The sequence below is a fragment of the Marmota marmota genome, unplaced genomic scaffold (assembly GCF_001458135.2).
Source record: "Marmota marmota marmota unplaced genomic scaffold, marMar, whole genome shotgun sequence".
In the NCBI taxonomy this organism is placed as follows: Eukaryota; Metazoa; Chordata; class Mammalia; order Rodentia; family Sciuridae; genus Marmota; species Marmota marmota.
Window position 1 is genome coordinate 24,579,059 of NW_026000174.1, and position 20,584 is coordinate 24,599,642.

At 48.9% G+C, this 20,584-nt stretch overlaps 1 protein-coding gene and 1 long non-coding RNA gene across 4 annotated transcripts in view; both read right to left on the reverse strand.

The window, feature by feature from the left end:
- Galnt18 (polypeptide N-acetylgalactosaminyltransferase 18) overlaps nt 1-20,584 on the reverse strand; it is a 338,683-nt gene that overhangs the window by 261,133 nt on the left and 56,966 nt on the right. The gene's annotated exons all lie outside the window — the stretch shown is intronic.
- LOC125612057 lies at nt 16,804-20,379 on the reverse strand. The gene is made up of 2 exons (XR_007342316.1): nt 17,223-20,379; nt 16,804-17,117 (listed from the first exon to the last, which is right to left on the reverse strand). It is a non-coding gene; the product is annotated as an uncharacterized LOC125612057 (long non-coding RNA).

A 20,584-nucleotide genomic window follows, 5' to 3' on the forward strand; every position in this document is an offset into this window, starting at 1 on the left:
ACACCCCCACAGTCCTGGCGCCTGCAATGGTCCTCCTGGGGCCCTGGTCAGCAGCTCCGCCCTACAGATGGAGGAGCGTCAGGCATATCAGAGGGGATCCTGATTCCAGGATGTGTGCCTGGAGCACCTGCTCTCCATCTGGAGCTCTAGTGGGGAATAATGAGGGCTCCCTGGGTCATGGGTGGGGGGATCAAAGAGGCACCGCACAGCAGGCTCCTGGCCCAGGGCAGGCACCTTCAGGGCAGGCACTCATTCAATGACTGAATGAATGTATTCAGTTATTCAACCACAGGAACTGTGCGCCTGCTGTGGCCCAGGTCAATGCTGAGGACAAATCCACCGGAGCCTGTGGTCTTTCCTCCTATGTGATGTCTAAGGCTCCCTCCTCACCCAGCCCTGCACCTCTGCTGCTCCACAATGTGGCTCAGTCAAGGATGGGGCCACTCCCTCCTCCTGCCTACACCTCTGTCCTTCAGCCAAGCCTCCAAGACATATATGCTTAGGCTCTCTCCTCCTTCTGGAACTTTTTAGGTGAGCCTAGAGCTGAAGACCAACCCAGCTGCCTGTCCTGGGGAGTGGGCAGGTAGCCGGCAGGTAGCCATGTCTCAGCCTGGCCACACCTGCAGAGAGCCCACCTGACACAGCCTCGCTGCTCACAACCTCCCGCAGGAAAACCAGAGCCAAGAATGAACCCAGAAGCCTCACGTCCAGCCTCAGAGGGCCCTCAAGGGCTCACCTCCAGTCATGAAAGAGCCAACCTGCCATGATGTTGGATTGCTGGCGACACTGAGGGAAGCCACCCCCAGAGGACGGAGAGAGGTTCCAGGCTCAATGAATCCAGCTCAGCTGCTTAGGGTTATTTACTGCTCATTGAAGACACTGCCCCAAAGGCTGGAAGGAAAGCTGTGGCTGGTCACAGGAAGTAAAACAAACCAAACCTCGGTCCCAACCTGTGGGAAGATGCTGCCAAAAGATCAATCTGAAAGGAAGAACGAGGAGTCTCCTGGAGTCGACGGACATCCGTGGCAAACTGGAAATTGCACACACAGGTGATATGTGGCCTGGAGGAATGGCTCCTGTGCTCCCAGTGCCAACCACGGAAGGGAAGGAGAGGAGGACAGAGAGCCCACTCAGGGGAGCAGGGTGCCCCTCTGGCACTTGCAGCCCAGTCCCTGGCCCTCTGGGCCACCTTGGATAAGGGGCTTAACCTCTCTGACTCCCAGTTTTCTTCTCTGAAAAACAGAAGGAGTTTTGTTGGACCCCATTATTCTAATACTATTTTGTGGTTCTAAAAATTCTCACCTCCGTGTCAATATTTTCAAGACAGAGACAGTCAGTTCTGTCTCCTTAGCAAGTCATCTTCTCAAGGGCTTAGACTATATTCTTGTAACCTTGGTGAAGGGCTCCAGAAGGTGTGGGATAATTGTTTCGCCTCCTTGTTGCTATGGAAACTTGTGACTCCCACATCCCCCGGTGCTAGGACAATAGCGTGCCCCCGGGTGGCTTGGTGTCTTTTGTCCACACCTGTGCTGTGAGAGTTCTGAAGCACCCGCAGAGCTGAAGGTGAGGGCTTGGTGAATCAGTCACTGCTGTTTCCCTTTAATTACCAAGTTTGGTCATAAACTTGAGAATCGCGCAATCAGATTAGCGGTCTGAGATGGCACTGAAGGGCTGCTGTGATTAGAGCACCCTGTGGCCTAAAAACGGACGCCTGTTCTCACCTTCGTGGACTTCCTTTGGCCTGCTCTGCAATTTCAGCGTGGTGTTCTGTGACTTTCCTGCCACCTCTAGTGCCCCATGTGCACTTCACAAAGGTGCCCTCCACAAGCGCTGAATGAGGCACTGTCATCTCTATGTGACTCCCTCTGATCATGGCAACACATCAGACTCAACGGAAATGAGTGTCAGCAAGCAGGTCTTGCAGGGCCCAGACAGAAACGTGTCACTGGCGGAGAGGCTGCTGGCTGCCGTGCGGTCTGCTCAGACACTGAGCTGTTAGACACAGAAAATGGGAGAGAAAGTCCTCCCAGCCCATAAAATGCACCTGATTTGCAAAGAGATCTACACAGTGTGACTCTGGAAAACAGAAACAGGATCATTTAATGAGATGCACCCTTTCTCCTGGTAAAACGGCAAACAACGTGCTTCCTGCTCAACCTAAAACCGCAGCATCCCCCAACCAGCGGAGATTAATGGGGACGCCACGGTGACTTACCGATGTTTCCCACCATTATGCTCTGTACCTACAAGACCATTCAACCTCCCCCACCCAACAGGGAAGCCTTCCACTGTCCAAATAATTGCCTTTATTTCTACATATGCTTTGGACCCAGAATCCCCTGCAATTCCTCCTCCTCTCATCCTCCCATGCTTAATTGGCCACGAAGACCTGTTAGACCCCACCACTGTTGAGCCAGTTCTACCTGCAGCACGTCTCACCTGCCCTCTTCCAGGGTCTCCCTGTCTGCAAGCCTCCCCTCCTCCCATATATCCTCCACCTATACCACAAACCTTAGAACCTTCCCCTTGGCCTCTCCCCATACAAACAGAGCAAGCCATGGGCCTCCTCTGCGCTACCATAGCAACCCGGGCCTCCTCTCCAGAGCTCTCCTACTTCCATGATGTCTGCATGTTTCTTTACGTATCCGTCTTCCCCTGAGTCTGTGAGCTTTGTGTGGGCAGGGACTGCATCCTAGTCAACGCAGCAAAGGGCGAACCATGCTGGCCCACACATTTCTTTGATGAATTGGAATGAATAAAGAAACAGCCACATGCTTCTTGATTTCCACATGCCAAAGAATAATTCCTACCACAATCTCGTTCCAGAAAACAACCAAGCCACACTAAAAAAAAAAAAAAAAAGCCTGGGTTTTGAGACAAGAATGCAGAGTGGAGGTTAAGAGGACAGCCTCTGGGGTGAAGTGGCTTGGGTTAAACCCTACCTTCACTACTATCTAGTCTTGTGACCTTGACCAAGCTCTTTGCAGCTCTGAGCCCACATTCTCCCACCAACAGGAAGGTGGGTGGACGCACCCCTCCTCACAAGGCTGCCAGAGCACCATGTGCATCAGAGTCGGGAACGTAGTTAGGCAGGTCTAGTGCTTGGTCAATATTAGTGACCTATATTAAGGAGGAGCTGGTTTGCTGGTCATCCTGCCTCTGCCATTTAGGCCAGTATAGTGAGTTCTGTCCACTATGCTCTGGGTTTTTCTAGAACCTCTGTCTCAGGAAGTTTTTCAGTCTTACCAGGCTGGTCTCCAATGACTGCAGGTTGTTGGGTGCAGACCCTTCTGAAGGGATCCTTGAGGGCAGGTGGGATTGGCAGCATAGCTCTTCATCTTTGCCTCATCAGCACCTGGAATCTTCTAATCAGTCACCTCAGTCCCCAGCCCTGTGCCAGCCTCCCTGACCTGCTGAAGTGACAGGGCTGTGGTAAGGATAACGGGTTCTCAGGGGGACTCTGGGTTTCTCTGCACTGGGGATCTGGGCCTGCCCTTAGTTTCAGGTCAGAGCTGTTCCTCTCTGACACCCTGTTCCTGTTGTCCTTGCCACCCACAGGGAGCCTGGCCTCTGCTCGGGGCATCACTCACCAAGTGCTGCCAAAACCTTCCCACTCTGGGAAAATAGGCTGGAGCCCAACGGGCCAGGGGCAGGGCCGCGGGGCAGGCGACAGAGCATGGAACAATGGGTGGGACCTGGCTTCAGCATCAAGCACACCAGAGTTTCTGCTCCTTCCCCAAGCCACCAGATGTCCTGGCACACATCCCATCCATTCCTAGGTCCAAGCTTTTTCATCTGCAAAATGAGGAGCCAGATGAGATCAATGACTCCTGCACCCTGTGGCTTGGTGACATAACTTGGCCGAACTCGTGGCATCAGGTGGGGAAGTCAGCATTGTTCCATTTCCTCCTCTGGTGCTCTGGGCTCTCATGGCTCTTGGTAGTACCTGTTCTTCCTCAGACAGGAAAGGCCCTTCCTAAATGCCTCTTGCTCTTGCCAAGCCCAAGCCAGGAAATCTAGAACCATAAAAAGCCAGCCCAGTCCTCTGTCATGACAGACTGTAAACTTAACACAGACTGATCCTCATCAGCTCTAAGGACTCTGGCTTTGGCACTCCTCCAAAGGCAGGAAGCAGATGGCAGATAGGACCCAAGACAGTGGGACCCATGGATAGGAGGCCAGGTCCCCTCTGACCAGGAGGGTCTGATTTCACCAGTCTCCTTGCAATGGAAACTGAGGAGCCCCCACCTGCAGCTCTGTGAGTCACATGTGCTGGTCCTGCTGCCTTATATTCAAGAGATGCAGTTTCTCTGTACTAATAATGAACACTATGATGTCTATAAAGGGCTCGTTCCATATCAGGCCCTGTTCTAAGTGCTTTGGAAGCATAAAATCATATAAGCATTTGTCTTCTTCACCAAAAACTCAGCACCCAGCCTGTGCCAGCAGCTTGGTTTGGAGGTATGGTGTGAGGCCACATGGACATGGCTCCTTCCCTCGGGGAAGCAGCAATCCAGTGTCATGGCTCTCTAGCAGGTGTGCATCCAAGAGAATCGTCTGGCAGGTGAATTCTGAGCCATACCCCCAAACAGGAAGTTTCATTGTCCTCAAGCACCCATCTCTGCCTCAGTCAGACACACTGGTTTGCAGCAATAGAAGTCAGTTACTATGCTTACATTACAGATGAGGAAACTGAGGTTCAGAAAGGCTAAGTAACTCACACTCTATCACACAGCTTATAAAGGGCAAAACTGGTTTAAAATCCCTGTTATGACTGATTCTGGAGAATCTCAATTACTATGCCATCCTGCTTTTCCAAACCTTTTCCAAACCTTACCCAAATAATTATAAGGATACTTACAGAGTACAAATCACACCATTGTTGTGCTATCTTTACTACTTTTTACCTACATGATGTGGAAAGTATTACTGTCATCCTGTTTTACACATGATAAAAATGGGCCTTGGAAAGTTAGAGCGACTTGCTCAAGTTCGCACAAATGGCAGGCCCTGGAGCCAAGAGTCAAAGTCAGGTTTATCCCACTGCAAGGCTTATGCTTTTTCCAATACCCCATAACGTTTCTTCTGAAACTTTAAAGGGTAAAGAACAAACAGATGGAAAAGTAATAACTGAAGCCAACCTTGGCCTAAAGGGAAGGACAAAATGCAAACATTCTGTTAGCATGTCAGGACTTGGGGAAGAAGGGCTCCTTCCCACATGTCTCTGGGGATGCTGACAGGGAGCCCAACTCCCTGATGGAAATTCCAGCCCACATGTATATGTGCAGCCATGTGAACATATGCTGGTCACCATACATGTGGCATGTGCACAGGCCACAAAGAGACATGCATGTGCACCCAGTGTACCCATGCCACACTCTAAATCTCAGCTCATCAGGGACAACCTCTTCAGAAGAAGTCACCTTGTTGGCGGTGGTCCTCCACCGATCTAACTCATAGTCCCCCTAGGATTAAACAACCTCTGTCTGCTAAGAAGCATTTTCCAACCCAAAGAGCTTTTAGCAGCTAGAGTGCATGTATAAAGGTCAGTCCCTCCTTCAACGGACAGTCAAGCCAGGGAAGGGACAAAAGCCAGGGAGGGGCTGTCTGGAGGGTGGCATTTGAAATTATGCATTGCCTGAGCTGCCTGCAGAGATGCAGTGCCCAAGGGAGAGTTTGGATCTCAGAAGGGATGTGGTCATTTCATGTGCATCAAAATGACAAGCACTTCTATGCAGAGTATCACCTGGACTGCAAGGGAAAGGGGGAGACAGCACATCATGGCAACCAGGAAAGCACAGTGCTAACTTCTCTGGTAGCCAGGACACCCAAGAAGCCCCCAGCCACAGAACATTGACAAACAAGCAGAACTGAGTCCCCTTTCCCCAAGCTCTTCAGCTAAACTGCCAGTATAGCTGGCTTCCTATGTATCTGGCCCACACCCCTGAGAAGGCTTAAAAGACAAAGCAAGCCAATTTCTTGACCTACCCTTGAACCATTCAATATTTGGAAGATGAGGTGCACAGGGAGGTGGCCGGCCACACTCATCTGCTTTGGCAAACACCAGCTTCACCTCCAGCCGCTGGGACCCAGCCAGGACCTGAGAGACTCCGTCTCTCACTCCTGCAGGTGTCGGGTCCCAGTGCTTCTGGCTCTTCATTTTCCTGAATCTGCCTTCCCCTTTCTGTCCCAGCCATCCCCCACCCAGCTCCTAGGCCCTGTGGAAGCACCCCTTGCCTGCACTCTCAGTGAGGCTTACCCCTGCCCTCAACACCCATCATCTCAGAACCTACAACCCTCTCTCTGTAGTCGGCCAGCGCAAGTCAAAATCTGCCACTGTGATGATTTAGAAGGCATGATGGCCCCCCACCACCACTGAATGAATAAACCCCATATCTTGACTTGGTCTTCAAGGATTTTTACAATCTAGCACCAGCAATCCTGCCTGGCATTATCTACTGCCTCCTCCCCCATACTCTGACCTCTAGCCACACAAACACACCACCTGTTCCCCAACAGAGATGGTATCTGCTACAACAGAAACCCTGAATGTTAATGATTTCTTCTGGGGTCCCTAGCTTTCTAACTGATAAGTTCCTGGGAAGGCCTAGCACAGAGCAGGCATACAGAAAGTCTAGGTCCGATGAACACATAGTGGATGGATGGATGGACGGACGGACAGGTAGGTGGATAAGTGAACAGGAAGTCTTTATTTTCTCTCTCATCATTTTCATCTGATGCCTCCCTGGGAGACAGACCACCTGACTAGACATTTTCAAACCCAAAGACACCCTGGCCTCCACTTTTAAACTGATTAGTATGAAAATGAGAATAATAATATCTATAATGAAGAGCTGTTGTGAGGATTCAAGGAGAAATGTACAGGAAATACACAGTCCTATGCCTCCACAGAGTAGATGACACTATATGTCACTGCTACCGGAACAAGGTCCTAATGTATAAGTGCCTTTGCCTTCTGCTGGGCAGGCCCAGACCCTTTTACCCTCCTGGTTCTGGTAAGCCGTCTTTCCTGCAGCTGCATTTGGGGTGCTGGGGGACAGAGGATCTCCTGGCCTACTTTGTGCACCTTAGGTCAGGCAAGGCCCCTGGACAGTGAGCAACGCAAAGCATATTCCAAGTTGGTTGCAAATAATGAGGCCCAGGAGATAGGGCACTCAGAGTGGCTCTTCTCAGCGGGGATTACTCAGTCTGAAGGCCCAGGGCTCTTTTGCAGCCTCGGGCAGTGCCCAGGGCTCAGGACCTGAAGTTGCCAGGCGTGCCTTCCTCTCCACAAATGAAGGCAGGCACCTCTGTCATCCCCAGCTGCAGGAAAGTCCCTCTTCAATACCCATTTGGAAAGCACGAGAATTAAGACACACCTGCTCTACACAATACAAGAACTGACCTGTCCAAGCAAACCCCGGTCAGAGCCCCTGTGACCTTGATTCTTAGGTTCCTGACAGGCCTCCCTGAATACAAACATCCCCCTTCTAGCCCATCCTCCACTCTGCCACCACAGCATGAACACAGTTCTGACCCTGTCCCTTCGTATGCTAAAGCCCAGTCTCATTAGGGATGTGCCCTTTATGGGGTTTGTGAGACCCCACCTGTTTCTCTCTCTAGCTCTCTCTCTCTCTCTCTCTGTTTCTGGCTTAAAATGTGACTGCTCACTCTGCCACATGCTCCTACCATGGCCATAACCCACCCTCAAAAGACCGAAAGCAGTGGGGATGCCTGGTCTTGGACCTGAATCTGCGAAACTGTGAGCCAAAACGAACCTTTCTTTACTCCATATTTACTCCATGTCAGGTATTTCATTATAGTGACAGAAAACTGATTAACACACCTTCCAGCCTAAAATCTGTTCAGCGGAAGCTTGCTTTGCCCTCCTGAGAAGTCTGGTCTCCTTAGCATGGTATTCAAGGCCCCACCATGGCCCTCGCAGCCTCCCATTCTTCCCCTCACACTCTGCCTCCCATTTCTCCCATTTGTTCAACACGTGCAGGTTTGCTCACATGCTTCTCCCTCTCCTTGGGCAAGAGTCTCACTGAGAACACCAAGGTGGGGCTCCAGGTCTGGCTTCTGACTCTGAGTTCCACATGCCTTCATTGGGAAGGGCTTGGGGTTTCCAGGCAACACCTTCTTTGAACAGTTCTAGCAAGTCTAGTGGCCAGTTTGAACCCAAGCATTTCCTCCCCTCCTGCTCCCTCTGGAGAAGACCTGGCCCCCACAAACATCCGTGTAAGCACTTCCCTTGTCAGCCTGNGGGGGGGGGGGCTGGGGCTGAGGTGCCAGGACAGACCTTTTCCATTTCTCACTTCCCAGACCCTCGAAAAGTACCCTCATTTCTAATCCCTGTGTCACTGTGAGCAGCCAAATAAAGCACTGGCTACAATCTGTAGCTCCAAAGATCTGAACAGCCCAGCTGCCCTAGAGAGCACAGATTGCCATTTCCATCCAGCCTTGTTGTTAGCTCTATGCATCGCAATGCACATCCTAGGGAGACTGCGGAGGCAGGAGTCTGAGGTGGGAATGGTCACTGTCATCCCAAGCCACAAGGAAGGCCTTCTCCCACTCATTTGAGAAGGCACCCCAAACAAACTACTCCATTCAACACGGGTCCCTGCTTGTCTCAGCTAACCCTCTGGTCCCTACCCTCTGCTCCCTCTGACATCAGCACCTTCTGGGGCCCCTGTGTCAAAGCCTCCCCCTTACCAAGGGGAAACCCCTAGAGGTTCTCCTACCATGGGCCTCAACCTTCACTCACCTTCATCAATAATGACTTTGCACATCCAAACAAGTCCTGAATTGCAATAAGCCTCTGGCATACAAGAGGAAACGTGGCCAATTTATCACTTTTCCCCACTTGACCAACTCCACTTTTGTATGCTAAAAGTCTCCTATCCAAGGCAGCGCCTGTAAAGTCAATGAACAAATCACTATGCTAACTGCAGATTCAACACCAGTACAGATCTTCTCTGACGATCATGTCAGGTGTTTCCCTGATGGACAGTGGATGCTTCATCTACACTCTCATTTGTATCAATGGACAGATGGTCCCCAGCTTACGATGGTTTGACAGGATTGTTTAACTTTACAATGGTGCAAAATTGATATGCATTCAGTAGAAACTCTTCTCTGAATTTTGAGTTTTGATTTTTTTTTTCAGGTTAGTGATACAGAATAACTATTCTTATTTTCAATTTCAATACAATATTCAATAAATTACAAGAGATATTCAACATTTTATTATAGAAGTGCTAGATGATTATACCCAACTAATGTTAAGCTAATGTTAAGTTTACTAAGCACATTTAAAGTAGACTAGGCTAAGCTATGATCTTTGATAAGCTAGGTGTATTAAATGAATTTTTGACTTATGGTATATCAACTTATGGTGGGCTTATGGGGACATGGTTCCATCCTAAGTGGAGGAACATTTATACTTTATATTTGATGTCTTGGCAGAGATAGCTCTTTAGAATACCCAAATTAGCACATGGCCTACAGGGTGGGGGTGGGGGGGCTACCATTCCCAGCCTTCCTTAAAGCTAGGTGTGGCCCTGTGATTATATGCTTAACAATAGGATATAAGAGGATATAACTAATTTCCTGGAATTGCCCATAAAGAGGAGAGATGTGTCCTCCTCCTTTTTCTTTTCAGTTGGCTGGAATGCTCACATAATGGCTGGAATGGAAGCAGCCATTTTGGACCACAATGTGGAAGGCTTATGTTCATGATGATGTCAATAAACTAAAAAGAGCCCAGGCCCTGAATACTGGAATAGGAAGACCCCCTGCAGAGAGTTTAACTCTAGACTTCTTAAAGTCTGAGAGAGAAACACACTCCGTCTTGCTAAAGCTATTATTATACCAGGTTTTCTGTCACTTGCTGTAAGCCTAATACTAATTGATAAAAATAGGAAGATAGGTCAGCAGATGACCTAAAAAGGCTCTATCCACATTCTAGGCATCTTCTTCTGCATCAGTGCCAAACACTCGATGTGGAGCCATTCTGTCCCTCAGGCTCAAGCCTCCTTAAGGAGCTATTTCCATCTAAATGGAATGTTTGGTCCAGTCCATAGCCAGACTGACACTGGCACAGGCTACGTCATCCCTTGCATACTTCTCCACGCCCCAGTCTGGTGGCCACAGGCTGGCTTTTCTGGCCTTCAACTCTCTCCCATTGTCTCCCGTGCCTGTTCCATGATGTGCATGGTACAGGTGGTATGTACGTCAGGTGGTGGTTTCCAGGCAACACCTTCTTTGAACAGTTCTAGCAAGTCTAGTGGCCAGTTTGAACCCAAGCATTTCCTCCCCTCCTGCTCCCTCTGGAGAAGACCTGGCCCCCACAAACATCCGTGTAAGCACTTCCCTTGTCAGCCTGCCCTGAAGCAGAATGGGCAGGGGAGGATGGAGTGCTGGGGAAACAAAGTCAAGGGCCTCTCCTGGTTGATCTGACTTCACAAAAAGTCCAGCTTCCTGCCATCCTGATGGAACCTTCTAGAAAAGGAGAAGACTCCATTACACAGTGGCAGATGCCACAGAAAGGTCAGGCTTTGTTCCTTTAAGTTAAAGGCAAGATTCTGGTGGCAGGCCCAGGAAGTACGGAATTGACCAGTACTTTACAGGGCATCACAAACCAAGGTACCCTACAGGCAAGACCAGGGGTGGGCACTGCTCAGCTGTGAGCCCCCAGGGGAGCAGGGGATCTGCACTGTCTCAGTTGGTAGCCACAAACCACCTGTGGCTACAGAACACTTGACATGTAGCTCATGCCACAGAGGAGCTGAGTTTTTTATTTGATTTAATCTTACTTAATTTAAATAACCACATGGGGCCAGTGGCTACCATCTTGAATCCCATAGGTCTAGTGGGGTCAGACACATAAGCAAATAGTTGTCCTAATAGAGATTTAATTGTTATCCCAATAAGCACCATGGAGAGTAAGAACTCCAGAAGTGAGGGTATAGAAGGGAGGACTCTAACCTTTCCTGGGGAAAAGGAACATTTCTCTGAAACAGTCACATTTCAATGAATAACTCAAATACAGACATAAAAACAACTCTGTATCATACCCCCAACCTCCCCCCCCCGCAACAAATTAACAAAAATCTGAAAAGAAATACACCAAAAATACATCTCAAATTTTTTACAATGAGCTCATTTTATTTATATAAAGAAGAACAAACTTTTTCTTAAGTGGGTCAGCTCAATACTCTATTTCTCTCTGAGGAAAAGTAAACTAAATAAAGCTGCTATTTCGACATGGTCCAAACCTGACAAACTGTGCTCCACCCCATCCTGAAAAAAAAAAAAAATGTACAAGTGGAACTCAAGACCACCCTCTTCAAACCCCACACCTTTCCTTTCACCACCAGGACTTCGAAGGCCTGAGGTCCTCTGTGAAGTCATGGAGATCCCCAGAGCCTGGAAATCTCCAAGAACTCTGGCCTCGCTCAGCTTCCTCAGAATTAAAGGTGCCGGGGCCTCCACCAGGTGAACATCACCGCTTACTCCCCTAGTGGGAACAAAGCAGGCTGAAGATTTTGGAAAAGCTGGTGAGGGCCAACTCTGAGAGCCACCGGGCGATTGCTCATCTCCTAGGTGTGAATCTCACAAAAGGAAAATTACAAAATTTACAAGTGTATTCACTGAAAAGAAGGCAAAGGAGCAAGTAGCCCCAGAGCCTCCTGTCTTCTCCAGGAACTAGAGTTTCTGGGCAGTGATCTGTGTCATGTGAGAGCTGTCGTCACTCACCCCCTCACCTGCCAGGCCCAGACAGTGGAAAAGAAGCCCAGGACCCTGAGAAAGTTAACAATCCCCCCAGCCCTCATATGCATTTGGGCACTCACAACTGCACCCTCGCATGTTAAAGTTGATGTTTCCATCTTCTCAGTAAGAACAGCAACTCTGTGAAAGCTGGCCCTGGTTTGCTCCATCCAGCATCCTCAGTGCCCAGCAGAGTTTGGTAGGGAGCAGGTGTGACCAATGGCAGTTCAGTGAATGCAAACAGCATGTTGGGGCAGCATGGTGCTCAGACCCCACCCAGCCTCCTCATGACCATGAGACCTTGGGCAGGTTACTTAGCCTCAGTGAGCCTCGTAGTTAGGGTTGAATATAGGAAAGCATCTTACGCCCAGCCTGCAGCCTGGCTCTATGTAGGGATTCAACAGGCAGGTCGACACGCTGGAGGGATGTGCCACCACTGAGGCAGAGCAATTCTCAGAGACCCCTCACCCGACCTCATTTGTCTCTGGCTAGAGGCTGGCTTCAGTGTTCTAGCTTCTGGGCAACTCTGTTGGCCTTTCTCGGGGAAGACAGGGGCCTCCTTAATACACACCAGGTCCAGCCCCCCTTTGTTCCAAGCCTCTGTCCACTGCCAGTCCTGACGCCTCATGTTCCTGAGCCACGCCAGGCAGGTCATCCATTGGCAGAAGCTACAGCTTCCCATTCGGGGCCTGCAGACAGCTGCAGGGTATCTGAGCTCCAAACCCTGGCAGAGCTCTGTGCTTTGCTTACTGGGTTTATGTACTTGAGTTTAGTCTTGAACACAAGTTCTCAAGCTATTGACCCAGAACCAACAGAATTAGAGTCTCCTGGGGACCTGTGAGATATGCAAATTCTGGGCCCCATCATCCACCTTCTGAACCCGGAGTGCTGGGGTGTGAGGCCCAGCCATCTACATTTCAGAGCACCTCCTAGCGATTCTGATACACTCTCAAAGCAGAGAGCCATCCTGAAGAAAAGCCTAGCTCCCCTTTCTGAATCACAACTCCCTCCTCCCCAAACTACAGGGGTCTTCTCATACCCCAGGGCTGGGCACCCGTGTCCTGGTCATACTTTCCAGCCTGCTCCAGGATTTCAGGCCAGCCCCATCCATTATGCTTTGCCTTCTTGATTGAGAACCAATCAAGTTCTGCCATCCAGGAGGGCTGTGCTTCCCAGTCCCCTCCACAGCCCCTGCCTTGTCAACAGGAGGAAATGGGGTCAGGGCCTGCAGTTTTTCCTTCTGCGGGCCCCTCCCAGAATCCCACAAGCCAGAGGGAATCCAAGATTGAGATCCTGTCCCCATGGACATGATAGGAGAAACAGCTTAAGGATGGAAGATGCCCTTGTCACTCACTGAAAGGAGAAATGAGAGAGACCCATGGGCAAGCCCATAGCAGAAAGAGAAATGGGGAGAGGACTGCGGAACACCAAGCTCCCCAGCACCCTGGGGCTCCCTCACCTTAGCAGACATTGCTGACCAGCTAGTTGTCCCTGCTGCATCCTAGGCAGGCTTTAAGTTTCACTTTCTGCTAAGCTCCAGTCACTCGTTGCTGGTTGCTAAGGCCACCTGCATGTCCCTGATTGCAAGTCCGCAAATGTGGCCCAGAAATCCATTTAACTCCTAGAAAATGCATGGGCACAGCCCTTCGGGGAGCACTGGAGAATTTGCCGCAGAAGACCGAGCTGCTCCCCAGCTCTGCCTGCCTGATGCTGTCGTAATTATACATTGATTACCGCTCTCCCTCTGCACCGCTGGCCCCGCACAGCACTTCGTAACTACAAAAGGATTTGCAGGTTACAGGCCAGTGGAATCAATCTTCTGATGAGCAGCGTGGGCTCCCGGGCAGCGACACCCTCTGCTAACACCCAGGCTTCTTCCCACCTCCGCTCAGGTTCATCTCTCTGTACGGCTGATACCCAGCACCCACGCACCTGCTGTGAAAGTAACGCCTCCAGGTGTGGCCTCCCCGCAGCTCCCGCTGCTGCCCACACCCTCCTTAGACATCTCCCCAGCCAACTTGCTCCCCGTCACCCCAGCTCAGCCTCTGCTGGAGGAAGAGCTGCTGTAAGGAGCACAGTCAGTGTGTGGAGAGGGGCTGCAGAGAAAAATGGGGGTCACAGTGAGTGGGGACAGACGTTGCTTCAAGATGCCCATTCTCTGTGTCTCCGAGTGTTTCCAGCATGGCGTCTGTGACAGACATAATGTGGGGCTATTAACAGGGGTTAAGTGGGGGAAATGATGGGGAGGGGTTGGAAGAGAAGTGTCTGTGGTTGCATTGATTTAGGACAGTCATCCTGGAAATCAACCAGGATTTCTTACTATCCAGAGTCTTTGAGTCTGTGGTGTAGTTAATGAATGTTGTCTCTCCATGTCCACGGCTCCCCATCCCTGTCTGCAACCAACCATGAACTGAAAATATTTTAAAAAATTACATCTTCATTGAATATGTTCACACTTTTTCTTGTCGCTATTCCCTAAATAACACAGTAGAATAACTATTTACATAGCATTTACATTGTATTAAGTATTATAAGTAACGTAGAAATGATTTAAAGTACATGGGAGGATACACGTGGGTTACATCCAAATACTATGACATTTTATATAAGGGACTTGAGCATCCTTGGACTTTGGTATCCTTGCTGAGTAGAGTAAAGTCCTTGGAACCATTACCCACAAATAGTTAGAAATGACTATATTTAGGTCATTCCCCCCAAAAGGGGAAGATGCTCACATGTATTTGTCCACAGCACTCTATTCTGTGGAGCCTGGCAGGGAACCAGTGTTCCAGGGAACACGCCTTGGGAACTGGCACTGTCTCTGCTGTGTGGGGGGGAAGTGGGGCTGATTCCCTCACATGGCTTATCCACATCCATCTCTCCATAGACATCTCATGGAAAGGCAATGAACAGCCAGACTTGAGGCCTGCAGTGTCCAAACCCGTGGCCCCCAGCAAGGGCATGAGGACCCTAAAAGGAGTAGGTATAAAAGGGTGAAGGGCAGCAGAGGCTGGTGCTGAGCATCATGCTGGTCAGGAAACAATTCTTGGACCTACCCTTGTAGACATCTGCCTACACATTTTGGAATAATGGTCTCATTGAATCCTATCAACAATATTCAACCAAATGTCTGCATCATTATTACCATTCTACAAATGTGGAGGCAGACTCCAAGAAGCTAAGAAACTTGGAGCTATCAGGATTTGCAAAAGGGGTTCAAGATGATCAATCCTACTAAGGACCCCAGATGGAAGTCTTGGCTGGCCACAGTAGGGCAGAGGGAGACTCTGCCCACTACTACCATTCATGCCAATCAAGCTGTCAAGAACCCAGGCACTTCTGCAGGGGTTCTATTTTCAGGAATCCTACCTCAAGAATATTCCTCTGACTTGGTGTAACATTTGCAGGAGTCGGTGTCTTCTCTTCCCCAAACCCTGATGAATCCACCTAATGCATTTTTAAAGAAAAACTATCCATCAGTGAATTCTGTGATCTATCACATAAGCAAATGGTACATGTACTTCACATGTGTTGCACCCATTCCCTGTACAAAATATGTAGCAGTCATTCACTGGCCAGCACATACAGTAAAGGGCACTACTACAATATTTTCACTTTAGTGAAATGACCTTGAGGTCACCAAATGTGCTGATGTAACACAGTGGTGTGTGGTTCTGAGATAGAGTCTGTTAATTGTTAAGCAAATTCATTTTAGCACTGCGTTGCCTTAGATGGAAGTGGCCTGGGCTACAATGTCATCTAGAAATATTCAGTGACAAGGACTGCATTGCTCAAGGTTTAATAATTTTTCCAACAGGTATTCAATGGCATTCGGAGTAACACACCCCAGCTTGAGAAACCAGCAGTGCTACTGGGAAGTTCAAAATAAGCTGCCATTCACTACTCTTGCCCCATCCATCCACAAAAATTTATGGAGCACCTGCTGTTTGCCCAGACAGGTTTCCGAAGCTTCCCTGGTCCACAAAGTGTGATTGTCTTATGGAGGGGTCTTTACAAGTGAACAATGAGCTAATCTTTGTGAGCGAGAGCTACATGACAGGTTTGCTTCACCAAATCTTCACTACAGAGCTCTGACGCGAGCAATATTATCTCCAATGTTCTAGAGGGGAGACTGAAGTCAGGGAAGTCAAATTACCGGCAAAAGTTCACACAGCCATGGTGATCTGTCACCGGGAGTCAATCTCCTTCCTCCTTACTGTGTTTCCTCCTTACTGTGCTTCTCTTCTGGACTTCAGAAGGCTTAACAATATCATCTTCACTGTCAGAATCATGTTCAGAATAGATCCTGCCTTGGCACCAGCTAAGGATGATGGGATCTGGGACAGAGTGGCAATCCTAGCCATCTGTCAGAGGCACAGGGCTCCCCACAGCACAGGTAAGGTCTGGTTGTCTCACGTCTGGGTCGGGAGCTGGGAGCTAAATTGTGAAACCTTTGGTCCAGACTCTAACCTGCTGCCAAGAGTTGAACGATCATGGTCAAGGTGAGGAGCTCCCTCCCTTCCCTAAATAAAGCAGGAGCTTCCCTACCTCCCATGGCTTTTTCTCACTGGCTGATGCTTCATTACACATCTATATGTCTGCTGCTTCAGAGTCTGTGACAGCCACTGAAACAAAAGTTTCATCACCCCCATTCACACAGCATTCCTGGTGTAGCACATACCCAGCACAGAGAAGGTTTAAAACTATTTGTCAGATGAATAAATGAACAGAAGTCCAATGTGGTCAAAGAAGATGCAAAAGGGCACATGGCACACCTCTTGCTCTGGAGGAATTCAGGGCACTGCAAGAACTTGCTAATGAATAACCAGACCCATTTCAATAGCTCCAGTATCTAAAGGGAGTAAAGAAGTAGATTCCAGATTACAGACCTTTAGTGACACCCATGAGAGGTTGTAAGAGACTTACACTAGTGGTGGTCTGTGCACTAGGAGCCCATGTGGCCCATTGCACTGAGTTGCATAATGCTGCCCCCCCCCCATCAAAAAAAAAAAAGTCATGTCCACCCAGAACTTCAGAATGTGACTTTATTTGAAAATAGGGTCTCAGCACATGTGATTAGTTAAGATGAGGTCATGGCAGATTAGAATGGGCGCTATTCCAATGACTACTTATAAGATGAGAAAACAGAGATGCAAAGACACATAAAGAAAGACATCTAAAGACAGAGGCAGCAATTGGAGTGATCTATCTATCAGCCAAGGAACTCCACGGATTGCCAGTAACCACCCGAAGCTCAGAAGAGGCAAGGAAGAATTCTTCTCTAGAGTCTTCAGAGGGAGGATACCCTGCAGACACCTTGATTCCAAGCTCTAAACTCCAGAACTCTGAAAGAATAAATTCCTGTTTTAAGTCACCCACTCTGCAGTACTTTATTACGGCAGCCCTAGGAAATGAACACACCCACCAAGTACACATCCTGCCAGACTTACCTCATTTCCTTAATGGAATTACCAGAACATTAAAGTAATGGGCAAGTCTTCCTGCAAGGATATACCTCCCTCAGCCAGAGGCTTATCAGATCACGAGCATCCTCAGACACGCTCCATGGTCAGATGGAACAGCCTGGCTGGACCAAGGGCTCTTGTCTCAAAGAGATGGACTCTTCTCCAAAGATTTTCAGCATATTATGGGAAAGAGGCTGAGGTCTGTGAGAATGTGATGCAGGACTATCTGGACATAAATCTGGTTTGCAACCCCTGTCTTTTCAACATCCCTATAGCCTAGATCAGACACAGGTCAACACCAGAAATGAACAGAGTGCTAAGTCCATGGATAAAGCAAAATCATCAGGTAGAATTGGTGGGATCTAAGAAGGCTCCGTGGACAAAACTTGAGGTTCAAAGGAGGAAATGTGGGCAGAGAAGGGAGTGGTATTAGTTGTTCAAGTAAGCACAGTGAGATGGGGACCAAAATAATCCCAGTGTTCTCACAACTGTGCAGTAGAGAAGGTCAAACTCCTATGCTCAATTAGGGAGTCAGCCATCAGGGCTGTGCAGGTTATAAAATTATAGGGGATTCCACTCACACGAAGTTTACCCCTAGAATTCTTAGCACACACCCTGCATCCCAGTCATGGGTAGGCTGTATGACAACCACCATGTCTGCCTGGAGCGCCATCTACGGAGGTTGCAAAAGTGTCTGTGGAGTAAGTTCCCAACATGGCACCAGTTAACTTAGGCTTCCATTCATGGGTAATTATGAAATACACATAACTCGTGAAAAATAATTCAATCTCACTTCTGTGCAAGATGGCGGCCTTGAGTAAAGTAAATACAAATGTGAAATTTCTAGCTGGCTCCAACTTACCACCTCTGTTGAGTATCTTCTCGGTTTGCATGTGGAGGCTGCACCAGGCAACTGCCAACCACCTCACCAACCCTACTGCCAGCTGCCAGCACCTTGAAGTTAGCAGCATCAGCTGAAATTCTGGGGTCAAGCAGAACACAGTACTATGTGCACACAGCAAATACTTCTGAGGTATCAGTGTCAGCCACCATTTTCTTTAGTTCATGAGTGGCTAATGCCATCCAGTTACGAATGACAGAAAAAGATGCAGCAAAACTACAATCCCAAGTAATTTCAGATGCTATGTTCAGTGCATTTTATAGTCTAAAGAACAGAAAGAAAAAGGTGTACAGATTCTATTACCAGAAAATGTTTCTCCCTATTCCCAACAAATTAAATGTTGGACAGATACTTCAAGGATATTAGATAGAAGAGGTGCATGTCATCAGTCTGCACAGGAGGACCATGGGACTCAATGAGACTCTGATGCAAGCTGTGTGTTTTTCCCACATAGTCCCAGGACACTAGCACTGGATGGCCCTTGGAGATGGTCCAGTCCAGCTGTTTTCAGGCTCTTGCAAGAAACTTTAGGATGCCACAGATGTACCTCCAGGCTCTTTCACACAGGAGAACCTCACCCTTCCCTAACCAGAAAGACCCCCATTTTAAAATCTGTTTAATTTTTGGAGCTCTGTGTTAGATTTCATTTTTCATGTTAGTTGTTTTGTTTTGATTTCCTTTTTTGTGTATGTATGTGTGGTGCTGGGGATTGAACCCAGGGCCTCATGCATGCTGGGCAAGTGCTCTACCACTCACCACACCCCCAGGCCTTTGTTAGAATTTTTGTTGTTTTTTTTTAAGTGCAGCAATTACTGCTGTTAACCCAGTACCCTTACTGTGAAAAGAACAGGCCCTATAACTAGGGAGATTGGTTTCATCCCTTATCTCTGCCACCTACTCGCTATGTCTTTAGGAAAAAGTCCAGTCCCTCTCTTTGCTCATCTGAAAAATTGAGATAACAATATCTACCTCCTAGGATTACACCAGTCATTTGTAAGAAACAGGACAATATGTGGCATATGCTAAGCACACAGGAACTGTTAATTTCTAATTTTGCTATTTTACATCTACGCTCTACAGAAGGGGAATCTTAGACTCAGAGAGACAAAGCAATTGTGTCCAAGGTTGGTGTCATTTGGACCCAGAACCCTTGGCTCTGAATGTAAGGTACTTTTATGCCACTTGACTGGCTCTCATGACCACCAACCATCAAGAAGACGTGCCCACATTCCTGGTGACCGCAGCCAGCACTTGTCTATCTACTGAGTCAAACAGTTCCCCAGCTTCAAATGGAAGCTGACTAGTTGTCCAACTTGATTGAAGAAGAATTCAGCTATGAGTGTTCTTGAGCTGCTTGAACTGTCCCCAAAGTGGGCCCGAATGATTGAAATGGAAGTCAGCTGGCGGCAGGGTGGGTGGACATGGACCTCAACCACTCTGCCCTCTCCAGGTCTGCCAGTGCCACCAAGCTCCCCACACGGTGCCCTGTCTCTACCATGATGTTTAGAAAACACCGTATCCCCTGGATTCCAAGATGCTCATTTCTTTTTCACACTGCAATGTTTCTGAGATGAATCCTACTATTGATATGTACTTCCATCGCGGTAGTTTTCTCCTCTGAAAAAGTATTATTAAATCGATGTTGAGTAGTAGAATTGGTGGCATATTAAAATAGAGAAAAAGCAGTCCTGATGTAATAGGACACTCCATTTCTCTAGAAAAAGATAAGAGAGAAAAATGTCTCAAGTCACACTACTGGATGCCTGCATGTACCCCAGCTTGTGTGTCTCACATACATTCAAGGTGTCAAACAGGGTGCGGCGGGGCTCTCCTCGTAGGTAGAGGCTGGCTTCGCCCCAAGCCTGGGGCAAGTGGCAGCAGGAATGGCTCTGCCTCACACTTGGAATCATGGGCGTTCACTACCCATCTCCACAGACATGGGGATGGAAAGTCCAGCCTGGGCTCAGAGTTTCCTGGCTGCTGCCCCAGCAGCCTGAGGACTGGGTGAGGCTCTCAGTTGACAGCTTCCCTAGCCAGGAAAGCACCCTGGAGATACACCGTTCCTGCCTCTCCATGGTATCATGGCTGAGAGCTAGGGTTCGGAGAGGTAACTCAGGGGAAAACTAACATCTGCACTCAAGGAGGAAGTTGCTGCAGCCCCCACATCCTGCCCCATGGCCAGGGCAGCACCGTTCTCACCTCCAAATCTGGAATGTCTTCCTGGCAAGGCCACAGGGCCTGGGTGTGGGAGCCTCAGCCTGCCCAGGCTTGCACCTCGGCCCCAGCACCTCCTCGCTGCATCACTTGAGCTTCTGCTTCCAGAGTTGGAAAACAGAGGTGCAGAGGTGCGCCAGGTCAGAGCACCTCCCACACAGGCCGCCAGGAGGGGAGCAAAGGCTTGAGGGGTATGGAATGCCAGGAATGTGACCCAGCACCCAGCAAGTCC